We start from the raw sequence: 13302 nt of genomic DNA on the forward strand, positions 1-13302 counted from the left end.
TTACGAAACATAGAAATGAAATACGACATCTCATTTTAAGAAACATTAGAACTCTATTGCTAATATACGTAGACATCTGCAAACAGTATTTCCTAGCAAGGAAATGTCGCAATTACATTACATTGAAGTGAATACGAGGTATGCATAACATTACACAATGAATATTATATCTTATTACGAAACATAGAAATGAAATACGACATCTCGTTTTAAGAAGCATTAGTACTCTATTGCTGTGATACGTGGACATCTGCAAACAATATTTCCTAGCATGCGAGTGCCGCATTTACATTCTTTTGAAGTGAATACGAGGTATACATGACACTTCGCAATGAATATTATATCTTATCATGAAACATAGAAGTGAGATGCGATATCGCGTTTTAAATAAGCATTAGAACTCTATTGCTACGATACGTAGACATCTGCAAACGCTATTTCCTAGCATGGAAGCTTCGCATTTACATTCATTTGAAGTGAATACAAGGTATACATAACACTTCGCAATGAATATTACATCTTATCTCGAAACATAGAAGTGAGATGCGATATCGCGATTTAAGGAGCACTAGAACTCTATTGCTACGATGCGTAGACATCTGCAAAAGTTATTTCCTAGCAAGGAAGTGTCGCATTTACATTCTTTTGAAGTGAATACGAGGTATACGTAACACTCCACAATGAATATTATATCTTATCACGAAACATAGAAATGAAATGCGACATCTCGTTTTAAGTAGCATTAGAACTCTATTGCAACGATACGTAGACATCTGCAAACGCAATTTCCTAGCATGGAAATGTCGCACTTACATTCCATTAAAGTGAATACGAGGTATACATAACATTACACAATGAATATTATATCTTACTACGAAACGTAGAAATGAAATACGACATCTCGTTTTAAGAAGCATTAGTACTCTATTGCTGTGATACGTAGACATCTGCAAACAATATTTCCTAGCATGTGAGTGTCGCATTTACATTCTTTTGTACTGAATACGAGGTATACATGACACTTCGCAATGAATATTAAATCTTATCATGAAACATAGAAGTGAGATGCGATATCGCGTTTTAAGAAGCATTAGAACCCTATTGCTACGATACGTAGACATCTGGAAACGCTATTCCCTAGCATGGAAGTGTCGTATTTACATTCTTTTGAAGTGAATACGAGATATACATGACACTTCGCAATGAGAATTATATCTTATAATGAAACATAGGAATGAGATGCGATATCGCGTTTTGAGAAGCATTGGAACCCTACTGCTAATATACGTAGACATCTGCAAATGTTATTTCCTAGCAAGGATGCGTCGCATTTACATTCTTTTGAAGTGTATACGAGGTATACATGACTCTTCGGAATGGATATTATATCTTATCATGAAACATAGAAATGAGATGCGATATCGCGTTTGAAGAAGCATTAGAGCACTATTGCCTCGATACGTAGACATCTGCAAACGCTATTTCCTAGGAAGGATGTGTCGCATTTACATTCTTTTGAGGTGAATACGAGGTATACATAACACTCCACAATACATATTATATCTTATCACGAAACATAGAAATGAGGTGCGATTTCGCGTCTTAAGAAGCATTAGAACTCTATTGCATCGGTACGTAGACATCTGCAAACGCTATTTCCTAGGATGGAAGTATCGTATTTACATTCATTTGAAGTGTATGCGAGATATACATAACACTGCACAATGAATATTATATCTTATCATGAAACATAGAAATGAGATGCGATATCGCGTTTTAAGAAACATTAGAACTCTGTTGCTTCTATACGTAGACATCTGGAAACGTAATTTCCTAGAAAGGAAGTGTCGCATTTACATTCTCTTGAGAGGAATACGATGTATACATGACACTTCGCAATGAATATTATATCTTATGATGAAACATAGAAATGAGATGCGATATGGCGATTCAAGAAGCATTAGAACTCTATTTCTTCGATACGTAGATATCTGCAAACCTTATTTCCTAGCAAGGAAGTGTCGCATTTACATTCTTTTGAAGTGAATTCGAGGTGTCACGTCCGGCGAAACTATTTTCCGTTGCTCCGGAGGCTTTGCGACACGAGCCTATTTTTCGGTAATTCGGTCCGCGGGAACGCGTTAAGACCGGGTCCGACAATTTCGGCTGACGCGACACTAGCGAAAACACTCGCGATAATAAGGGAATGACCCTACCTTACGATGACTTCTCTCTCGATTTGTACGTAGAAACGGCGTGGAGGATTGTTCGCTGGGATCGTAGCGGATTTCGTTCTGTTGGCTGCTACGGAAATCTCGATCAGTCGCCAGCGAAGACAAGGACGGCGGTCGGAATTCAGCGATGATGCTGAATGTGGCAGAATCGGCGTGATGCGTCGTGGTGTCTGGATCGGAAGCGTCGACGGTCGCTTCGAAAAGCGGCGTCTGGACTGGTGCGAAGGCAGGTCGCTGGTATACGAGGACTCTCGGAACACCCTACAAATATTCACGCACAAGTGATCGTATGAAATGCTTCCTACTCGCACGTCGTGTTCTTCGCAAACCGGAAGCACGATTCATTAACCAGGTTTTTCTGTACTTTCGACTAAGATCTGAAGGATAAGCGGCGGTCTCATCGTCACAAAGCCGATTTCTATACACCTTCAATTTGATGAAGAGCAACCCCAGTTGTATGGAAGAACCCGTGGAAGAATTCGTAGTTAAATGTAATGTTAAAAGTAGAACTAGTATTGTTAACACTTGATAAAATTAATGGATGTGGAAATAGTAGACTTGGTAAAAGAACTTGTACTTGGATATAGTAAAAGTAAAAATAAAATATATTCTAGGTTTAAAGTATACAAGAACTGGACCTCCTCGGTTCGCGGGGCGCTACGGTCGCGGAGGCTCGCGGTAGGGAGATCGCGGTCCCGCGAATGGGGGATTCGCATCTCGGGGCGGAGAACGCGCGGTCCAGCGAGTGGGGACTCGCGGCTCGTGATGGGGCTAGCGGCGCATGCCGCTGGCCGGACGCATCTTACTTAGTGTAACTTAGATCTAGGAATTCTTATATATGCGTCATGATATGGTATGTATGTCCTAGCTTAGAAGTAATATATAGGTTCTAGCAGATCCTGTTCCCGGAATTGGAAAAGACCCCATTCAGGTGATGGGCTGCGGCTACGTCTTCCTGCAGGACGGAATCCTCGGTGCGAGGGAGATAGGGCTGCCTGTCCTTGGTGCGGGCGAGACAGGTATACTCGGTGGTGCGAGTGAGACACTGGTGCCCGGTACGAGCGAGACAGGTATACTCGGCGGTGCGAGTGAGGCAGCGGAACTCGGTGTGAGTGAGCGCGTGCAGGTATGCGCGCGCGAACTCTTCCAGTTGCTGGTTCTGCAGGCGAGTTTGGCTGGTTGCATGCGTCCAGGGGTTGATGCTGGGGGGTGCGAGGAGGTTCCTTTCTAGGAAATTACGTTCCCAGATATATCTGTATCGAAGCTATAGAGTACTAATGCCCCTTAAAACGCCATATCGCATCTCATTTCTATCTTTCGTGATAAGATATAATATTCATTGTTGAGTGTTATCTATACCTCGCATTCATTTCAAATGAATGTAAATGCGACACTTCCTTGCTAGGAAACAGCGTCTGTAGATGTATCGTCTATGTATCATAGAAATAGAGTTCTAAAGCTTCTTAAAACGCAATATCGTATCTCATTTCTATGATTCATGATAAGATATAATATTCATTGCGAAGTGTTATGTATTCCTCGCCTACACTTGAAATGTATTTAATGCCACACTTCCTTTCTAGGAAATAGCGTTTACAGATGACTACGTATCGAAGCAATAGAGTTCTAATGCTTCTTAAAACGCGATATCGCATCTCATTTCTATGTATCATGAGAAGATATAATATTCACTGCAAAGTGTCATGTATACCTCGTATTCACTTCAAAAGTACGTAAATGCGACACTTCCTTGCTAGGAAATTGCGTCTGCAGATGTCTACGTATCGTAGCAATATAGATCTAATCCTTTCTAATTCGCGATATCGCATCCCATTTCTATATTTCGTCATAAAATATAATATTCATTGTTTAGTGTTATGTATACCTCGTATTCACTTCAAAAGAATGTAAATGCGACACTTGCATGCTTGGAAATAGCGTTTGCATATGTCTACGTATCGTAGCAATAGAGAACTAATGCTTCTTATATTGTGATATCGCATCCCATTTCTATGTTTCATGATAAGATATAATATTCGCTGTGGAGTGATATGTATCACTCGTATTCACTTCAAAAGAATGTAAATGCGACACTTCCTTCCTAGGAAATAGCGTTTGCAGATGTCTACGTTTCGTAGCATTAGTGCTCTAATGCTTCTCAAAACTCTACATCGTTTCTCATTTCTATGCTTCATGATAAGATAAGATATTCATTGTGGAGTGTCATGTATACCTCGTATTCCTTTCAAAAGAATATAAATGCGACACTTCCGTGCTAGGAAGTAGCGTTTGCAGTTGTCTACATATCGAAGCAATAGGGATCTAATGCTTCTTAAATCGTCATATCGCATCTCGTATCTACGATTCATGATAAGATATAATATTCATTGCGAAGTGTCATGTATACCTTGCATACACTTAAAACGAATGTAAATGCGACACTTCCTTGCTTGGAAATAGCGTTTGCAGATGTCTATGTATCGAAGCAACAGAGTTCTAATGCTTCTTAAATAGTCATATCGCATCTCATATCTAAGTTTCCTGATAAGATATAATATTAACTGCGAAGTGTCATGTATACCTCGTATTCATTTCAAAAGAATGAAAATGCGACACTTCCTTCCTAGGAAATAGCGTTTACAGATACCTACGTATCGTAGTAATAGAGTTCTAATGCTTCTCAAAACGCGATGTTGCATCTCATTTCTATGCTTCGTGATAATATGTAATACTCATTGTGGAGTGTTATGTATACCCCGTATTCACCTCAAAAGAATGTAAATGCGACACTTCCTTGCTTGGAAATAGCGTTTGCCTATGTCTACGTATCGAAGCAATAGATTACTAAAGCTTGCTAATTCGCGATATCGCATCTCATTTCTACGTTTCATGATAAGATATAATATTCATTGTGGAGTGTTATGTATACCTCGCATACACTTCAAACGATTGTAAATGCGACACTTCCTTGCTAGGAAATAGCGTTTGCAGATGTCTCCGTATCGAAGAAACAGTGTTCTAATGCTTCTTAAATCGCGAAATCGCATCTCATTTCTATGTCTCGTGATAAGATATAATATTCATTGCGAAGTGTCATGAATACCTCGTATTCCTTTCAAAAGAATGTAAATGCGACACTTCCTTGCTAGGAAGTAGCGTTTCAGATGTCTACGTATCGAACCAATAGATTTCTAATGCTTCTTGAATCGCCATATCGCATCTCATTTCAATGTTTCATGTTAAGATATAACATTCATTGTGCATTGTTATGTATATCTCGTCCATACTTCAAATGAATGTAAATGCGACACTTCCTTGCTAGGAAATAGCGTTTGCAGATGTCTACGTATCGTGGCATTAGAGTTCTAATGCTCCTCAGGACGCGAAATCGCTTCTCATTTCTATGTTTCATGATAATATATAATATTCATTGCGAAGTGTCATGTATACCTCACATACACTTAAAGTGAATGTAAATGCGACACTTCCTTCCTAGGAATTAGCGTTTGCACATGTCTACGTATCGTAGCAAAAGAGATCTAATGATTCTTAAAACGCGATATCGCATCTCATTTCAATGTTTCATGATTCGATATAATATTCATTGCGATGTGTCATGTATACCTCGCATACACTTCAATTGAATGTACATGCAACACTTCCTTGCTAGGAAATAGCGTTTGCAGATGTCTACGTATGGAAGCAATAGAATTCCAATGCTTCTTAAATCGTCATATCGCATCTCATTTCTATGTTTCATGATAAGATATAATATTCATTGCGAAGTGTCATGTATGCCTCGTATTCCTTTCAAAAGAATGTAAATGCGACACTTCCTTGTTAGGAATAGCGTTTGCAGATGTCTACGTATCGAAGCAATAGAGTTCTAATGCTTCTTAAATAGTCATATCGCATCTCATATCTAAGTTTCCTGATAAGATATAATATTCACTGCGAAGTGTCATGTATACCTCGTAGTCACTTCAAAAGAATGTAAACGCGACACTTCCTTGCCAGGAAATGGCGTTTGCAGATGTCTACGTATCGTAGCAATTGAGATCTAATGCTACTCGAAACGCGATGTCGCATCACAATTCTATGTTTCGTGATAATATGTAATACTCATTGTGGAGTGTTATGTATACCTCGCATACACTTCAACTGAATGTACATGCGACACTTCCTTGCTAGGAAATAGCGTTTGCAGAAGTCTACGTATCTTAGCAAAAGAGATCTAATGATTCTTAAAACGCGATATCGCATCTCATTTCTATGTTTCATGATTAGATATAATATTCATTGCGAAGAGTCATGTATACCTCGCATACACTTCAACTGAATGTAAATGCGACAGTTCCTTGCCAGGAAATAGCGTTTGCAGATGTCTACGTATCGCAGCCTTAGTGTTATAATGCTTCTCAAAACGCGATATAGCATTTCATTTCTACGTTTCATGATAAGATATAATATTAATTGCGAAGTGTCATGTATACCTCGTACTCACTTCAAAAGAATGTAAATGCGACACTTCCTTCCTGGGAAATAGCGTTTGCAGATGTCTATGTATCACAGCAATAGAGTTCTAATGCTTCTTAAAGCGCGATATCGCATCTCAATTCTATGTTTCATGATAAGATACAATATTCATTGCGAGGAGTCACTCATTCCTCGTGTGCACTTCAAATGAATGCAAATGCGACACTTCCTTGCTAGGAAATTACGCTTCCAGATGTCTACGTATCGAAGCAATAGAGTTCCAATGCTTCTTAAAGCGCGATATCGCATCTCAATTCTATGTTTCATGATAAGATACAATATTCATTGCGAGGAGTCACTCATTCCTCGTGTGCACTTCAAATGAATGCAAATGCGACACTTCCTTGCAAGGGAATTGCGTTCTTAGATGTCTACTTTTCGAAGCAATAGAGTTCTATTGCTTCATTCAACACGATGTCGCAAGTCATTTCATTGATTCATGGTAAATTGCAATGTTCTATGCAATATGTTACATTTGTCTGCATCTAGACCTTAGAAGGATGTGAATCCTATACTTACTTGCAACAGAATATCGTTTCCAGAACTCTACGTGACCAAGCAAGACATTTCTAATACTTCATGCAGCGCAATGACGCATCTCATTTACACGTTTCAAAGCAAAGTATCTGTAATCATATATCCATAACAGTATGCTTAACTGTTAGAGGTCTTCAATAGAATGTGAACTATATAATTCCATATAACGGCATGGCGCTCCGTAGTTTCTGTCTGTTAAAGCAATCGAGCTAGAATTCTCCATGCAATGCGCTGGCGCATCCCATTTCATCGTTTCAAAGTAAGAATGCTGTAATCTCTTATGCATAGCTCTATGCTTATCTGCTTTAAAACTTCATAAGAATGTAAATTCCACAGCTCCATGCAACAGGATTGCCCTTCGTAGTGTCTACATGTCGAGAGAATAGAGTACTAATGCTTCATACCATGCCATGACTCATCTCATTTCAACGTTTCGAATTAAGTAATCTTTAATCTTCTATGAAAAGCATTATAATTATCTGCTTCTACTCTACAAAAGAATGAGAATTCTATAGATCCAAGCAACAGGAGGGCAGGCCCTCCACCATCCTACTGCCTGCCCTGATGCGGGCAAAGGATTCCCAGGGCCACTCAAACCGCGACCAACATCTATCTTATACTCTAACCGATTCATCGTTATGCGTTTTCCATTAAGCTTGCCGGGATCAGTGATATTGATTCGCTCAATCTAAATTATTATTTTCTCTTTAAGTTTCTCGATTTTTTTAGTTTCTCTCACGATATCGTCTATTTCGTTGTACCTTACCCTTACAGTATGGTATATAATCTGTTGTTTGATATTTCTAGGATTTCCTCTTAATAAATGCAATGCTTCCACATATTTTCTTTCTCTTTCTCTTTAGTTACATTGTTGTTATTTTATGCTTTTCACCCTCCACATTCCCTCTCTACACCATCTCGGAACAGGCGTTATACGATTACTGCAGGATGACGCCCCGGTCTCGTTATACCGAGATCGAGTGTTCTCTCTTGCATCCGTTGGTTTATGTATGTTATATATTGGAGAATATTTCCTCTTATCCTTTGTATTTTTCGAATGAAATTACATTGACAGAAGTACGAGTTAGTTCTGCACGCCTATTTGAAACAACATTAAATCACCTTGTTAAACAATAATATATTAAATGTGACTTGGACTTTTAAATTTGAATTTATAAACATCTAACAGGTAAATATGTTTTTCTTACTATTCATATCGTTATACATTCAGTGATATATTGTGTGCTGTGATTTGATATATTAACTGCTTGATTATATTTTGCAATGAACTTTGCGTACCAAACATTGTTTTTACTCCTGATGGGAGTGGATAGTTCTTCGTTTTATATTCTTATATCGCATTCATTATAAAAGTATATGATATCCTTCTTATGCAGTCATGTATAATTATGTACTGTGACGGTTTTTCCCGTTTCAATCCTCAAGAAAAGGGTATATAGAACCAATAATAACGGGGTATCCAGAAGTTTAATCCGGGGTTATATCGGGGTACAGAATATCCGCGTGATTCGGCAACGCGAAGTACAGAACAATAAATTTCCTATCCAGCGAGTATTTCGAAGCTGCGAGGCTGGGACTTTTTGGGCGCCAGCTACTCAAAAAGTAGCAAAAACTAGTAAACCACGCAACCCGGGGAAACCCGGTTCAAGATAACCCTCGAAATTTCGAAATACTCTTTCGCTCGACTGCTTCTAGCCGAGTGCGCAAATTAGGGTCGCGGGATACTGAACTCACGGCTTCTTTCTAGATTGCCTCGACGCGGTATTACAAAAGGGTATACGACACGCCGCGAATGACTGTGCATCACCACCCGTTATACAATACAAATTACAATACGCGATATCACAATTGCGGCAGGGAACAAATGGGACGCTTTAGCGTATAAGGACTCACGTTCTTGTTTCCAACAAGTATGGATCTCGTTCAGTCCGTCTACCCCCCTCTCTCTCTCTCTCTCTCTCTCTCTCTCTCTCTCTCTCTCTCCTCCGAATCGCTCCGTATAATCTCTTGCTCGGTTGCTCGCTAAGTAGTCGCTATGTCGTTCAGAAGAATAAGAGGCTGTCTTCGTGCTGGCTAGCTCATTATATAGGTTTGCTGGGGGTCTTCGGATCCCCTTAGATCCTCCTTAGGGCTCCTTGATGGGGTAGGGCCATACGCTTCGGTATTGTCCGGGGCATCGATCGGTGGATTTCGGCGATCTTCCCTGATCGCCCCCTCTGGTGTGTCTAGAGGGGGTCCTCTGGATTATTTGAACTGCGGCGCGTGTCGCGCGCCGCGCTTTCCACGGCTCACCTGCAATTCCGCTGTGCATCTTGAGTTTTCCTCTCCATGGGCTCAAGGGTGTGGTAGAGGTCCATCCTGTTTGTCTCCATGGACTATGGCAGCGGTCTTATCGTTGCAGAGCTCTGGATCGTATCCTTCGGGCTTCAGGGTCTCTTCTTGCTCACTTCCCGACTCCTCCACCGTCGAGACCGTCACGCTACCTCGGCGCACAGCCCTTCCGCGAACCTGCGGTCTTATTATCCGCCGAAGAGGCGTCTTATAGGTCGCTTCTTCCACCAGCTCGCCAGTCTTATCCGTCGAACGGAGAGAGAGAAACGAACGGGGGGGGGGGGGGGAGGTTCTACCATCGTGTATTTCACGCTCCTCGCAAATACAGCTATCGCAATTGTCCGTGTCGCGCTTCTCGCATGGGTGGTGATCTGCGAGCTAGTCTAACCGAAGCAGGGGGAGGGGGGTGAGCGAGCCTTGTGACGTCACCACGTCACAGTACATACAAATTTGCGATTAAGTAGCTATGTGTTCAAATTCAATTCGGAATAATGCACTAAAAAGCATCCCAGATAACATACGGCAAGATGGTAGCGACACCACGCCGGCACTATATTGCCACTTCCGAGGAGTGTCAACTGATTCGTAGTCATCTGTGACCGGATTCGTTAACTAAAATGCCGGAACGTGTTACCAGCGCATTCTAGACAAGCGAATCGCGCAGCACCAGCACTATGGTGACACGCGTATCATCGCTCCATTCATGAATCTCCTCAGCAATGACGCAGGATCACATTTGGCAATGGGGAACCTATGCTTTCATACAAATTAGAACCGTTAGATGTCAGTAGATGTTCAGCATATGAGTATTGATAGACATTTTGATGGTCGTTTTCCTAAATTTATAGTTATTGAGCGAGTCGTATATATTTCTTTCAATCCATCATAGACTAAAAATAATATTTATCAAAAAAATATTACTTATAAAATAAAAATTCATGCTGTTGCGTCCCTAGCTTCGCCTTGTGTAATTTTTGAAATAACATGCTGTCATCGTATTTAATGTAACCCTCAATTGCATGAATTTGCAACAATAAATTGAAGAAAATATGTATAAAATAAGTGTGTATATTTTTATGACAAAGTAATTATCGACTTTATGGAAAAAATCGTCCTATCGAGCTAGTTTATAGAAAATAATAAAATCGAGTTCTTATATCTTTGTTATGTGCCGGTGTATCTATTTTGGAATCAAAATAAATAAATTGCACAGTTTAGTCATTTTTCATATTTGTGTATTAACCACGCGTGTAGCTATGGTGAGCTGATAGTGTCATTGTCACGGCCGTGTAGCCCGTGTGCTATATCTCGGTGCTTTAATAGTGCCGTGATACGAATGCCGCCCCAGTACTAACAGTATGCCATTTCGAAAGCTGAGTAGGAGCACTTTGTTAGCACAGTTCTGTCACGGAATTCGTTCCATCCGTTGTCATTGGCGTGCCAATCGCTGGCTGTTTGGGATATTGTAGTGCATGAGGCAGACTTGTTCCTTATCATCGTCAAGGAGATGGATTTTCACTCCCCCCTTTTTGAATTCTTTAAATTATTGTTTGGAATTTTTGCCGCTTCTGTATCTCTATGACCGCATTGTGGATTCAACTTATGTACGATCTTTTTGGTCTTCATCTTTTATTACATGTAATATTATATATGTGATGCACGTTTGTTATGTAATGCTCCGATTTGTAAGCCTCAGATACTTTTATTCTTTGGTAAAGCAACTTATTCGATTAATATATATTTATTAGACATAGATATAAACAATTAGAAAAATGTTATTAAAACGCTATTAAATATGTTGTTGCAATTATATATTTAAGGTCTGAAGATGTAGATGCAATTAATGTCCGATATTTTACGTGATCCAATCGACGTATCAAGTGAGGCTATGAAATTTAAAAATCTTTTACTATTCTTCGACCGCTTTACATGTTACATGAATGATAAGTTCTGCAAGACAAGAAGCCTAAATTAGTGAGATATCTAGGAACATAAGTAATTTGTAAGTAACACATCTTTTCTCTTCGAAATATTTGCCTTTGCACAGAATAGAACGTATAGATATAATTGCCTGTTTTTTACCCATTTCGGTCCAATTCTATTATAGCCTTTGAGCAGAAGTAATATTGATTATACTTGATTTTTGCAATACTTCTTTAATTAACAGATTTTATTAACCTAGAATCATCATTTGACGGATGTATCAATCTACTTTGTAGCTCCATCAGTTTCTTTTTCTGCTCGCTACTTTCTATTTTCAGTTCCGTATACTTATCCTTTATCACCATCATATATGTTGCGTAAAATTACAATAACTTTTTGTCTTCAAATTTTGCGGATATTTCAATTAAATTTCCTTTGATTAAATAAACGGAAATTAAAAAACAGTGGCACGTACCATTTCTTGGAAACGTTGTATCGTAATTTGCATTTGACTGTTTTGAAAGGCACGCACTTTACTTAACGTTTGCAATGATTCGGTTAGCGAAGTAAAGAAATATTCTACTTTCGAAATTGTTGGCTCTTGTAATTCTAAGGCAAATATATTCATCTGTCGACATCGTGAACATTGTTTTTTGGCAAAATTCCAGAAAAACAAATATACTATAAGTAAAATAATAAACATCATAATATTAAATTTAACTCTGTTCATCGTTGCCTTGTTGGACACATCCATAACAATATACAGGGTGGGGCAGTAATAATTAGCACCTCAGATATCCACGAAACTACAAGTTTCATAGAAGTTTTTGTTAATATAAAATTGCATAGTACAAAGGGGCCATCCGATGATGAAAATAGTTTTTTTGTAAGTGGAGTTATATTGGACATATGAAGGTTACCTTCATTTTTTAAAATGAATTGGTATGTCTATTCTTCCGTAATACAATAGAGCATTTTAAAGCAAGTTTAACGATCTGTAACGTGAAGGCATTGAAGGTTACAAAAAGTAAAGAAAAGCAATAATACTCACGGTTTTGATAGGAAGTGAAACATACGTATTGTAAACAGTGGTGGAAGGCGTAACATTTACCGTTTACTTCACTGTGAATAAACACTTTTCGAAGGGCATTTCAATAGTTTGCAGCATAAATTAAGCATGATAAGATTAGTATTGAAAAATCGGTTCGAATACGTTTGGTTAGGCTGTTCTTTGTGTCGTTCATTTTATAAGTACTGAGCTGCGGATTCCTGAGGACAGCTCACAAAATTGTTGAACTATGGAAGAATATCATTGTGAATTTGAATCAAAAGGTAATCAAATTCCATTAGATTGTAAACAGATCTCAATGTTTCATTTTAGATAGAAAGATTAAATACTCTTGACAAAACTACAAGAATGGATACATACTTTTCTGTTATTATTATTTCATAAAGAATTATAATTGCAATTATATAGTTCATTACGATAAAAAATATTTCTCAGAAAATTCTAAATATTAAATTAAAGAATCAAGTAAAACATTTTTAATAATTACGAGTATGAAAAATACTTGAACATTCCAATAGAAAGATGTCTAAACAGGAGTTAGAAAAGTCAAACATTCAATTTCAATTCCAGAATTCATCTATAAGAGGTAAAATGTTTTGAAAGCTTTAATTACAGCCTCTAATGCAAACAGTTGGGCAGTATTTCAATTTT

Source organism: Xylocopa sonorina, unplaced genomic scaffold, assembly GCF_050948175.1.
Source record: "Xylocopa sonorina isolate GNS202 unplaced genomic scaffold, iyXylSono1_principal scaffold0065, whole genome shotgun sequence".
NCBI lineage: Eukaryota > Metazoa > Arthropoda > Insecta > Hymenoptera > Apidae > Xylocopa > Xylocopa sonorina.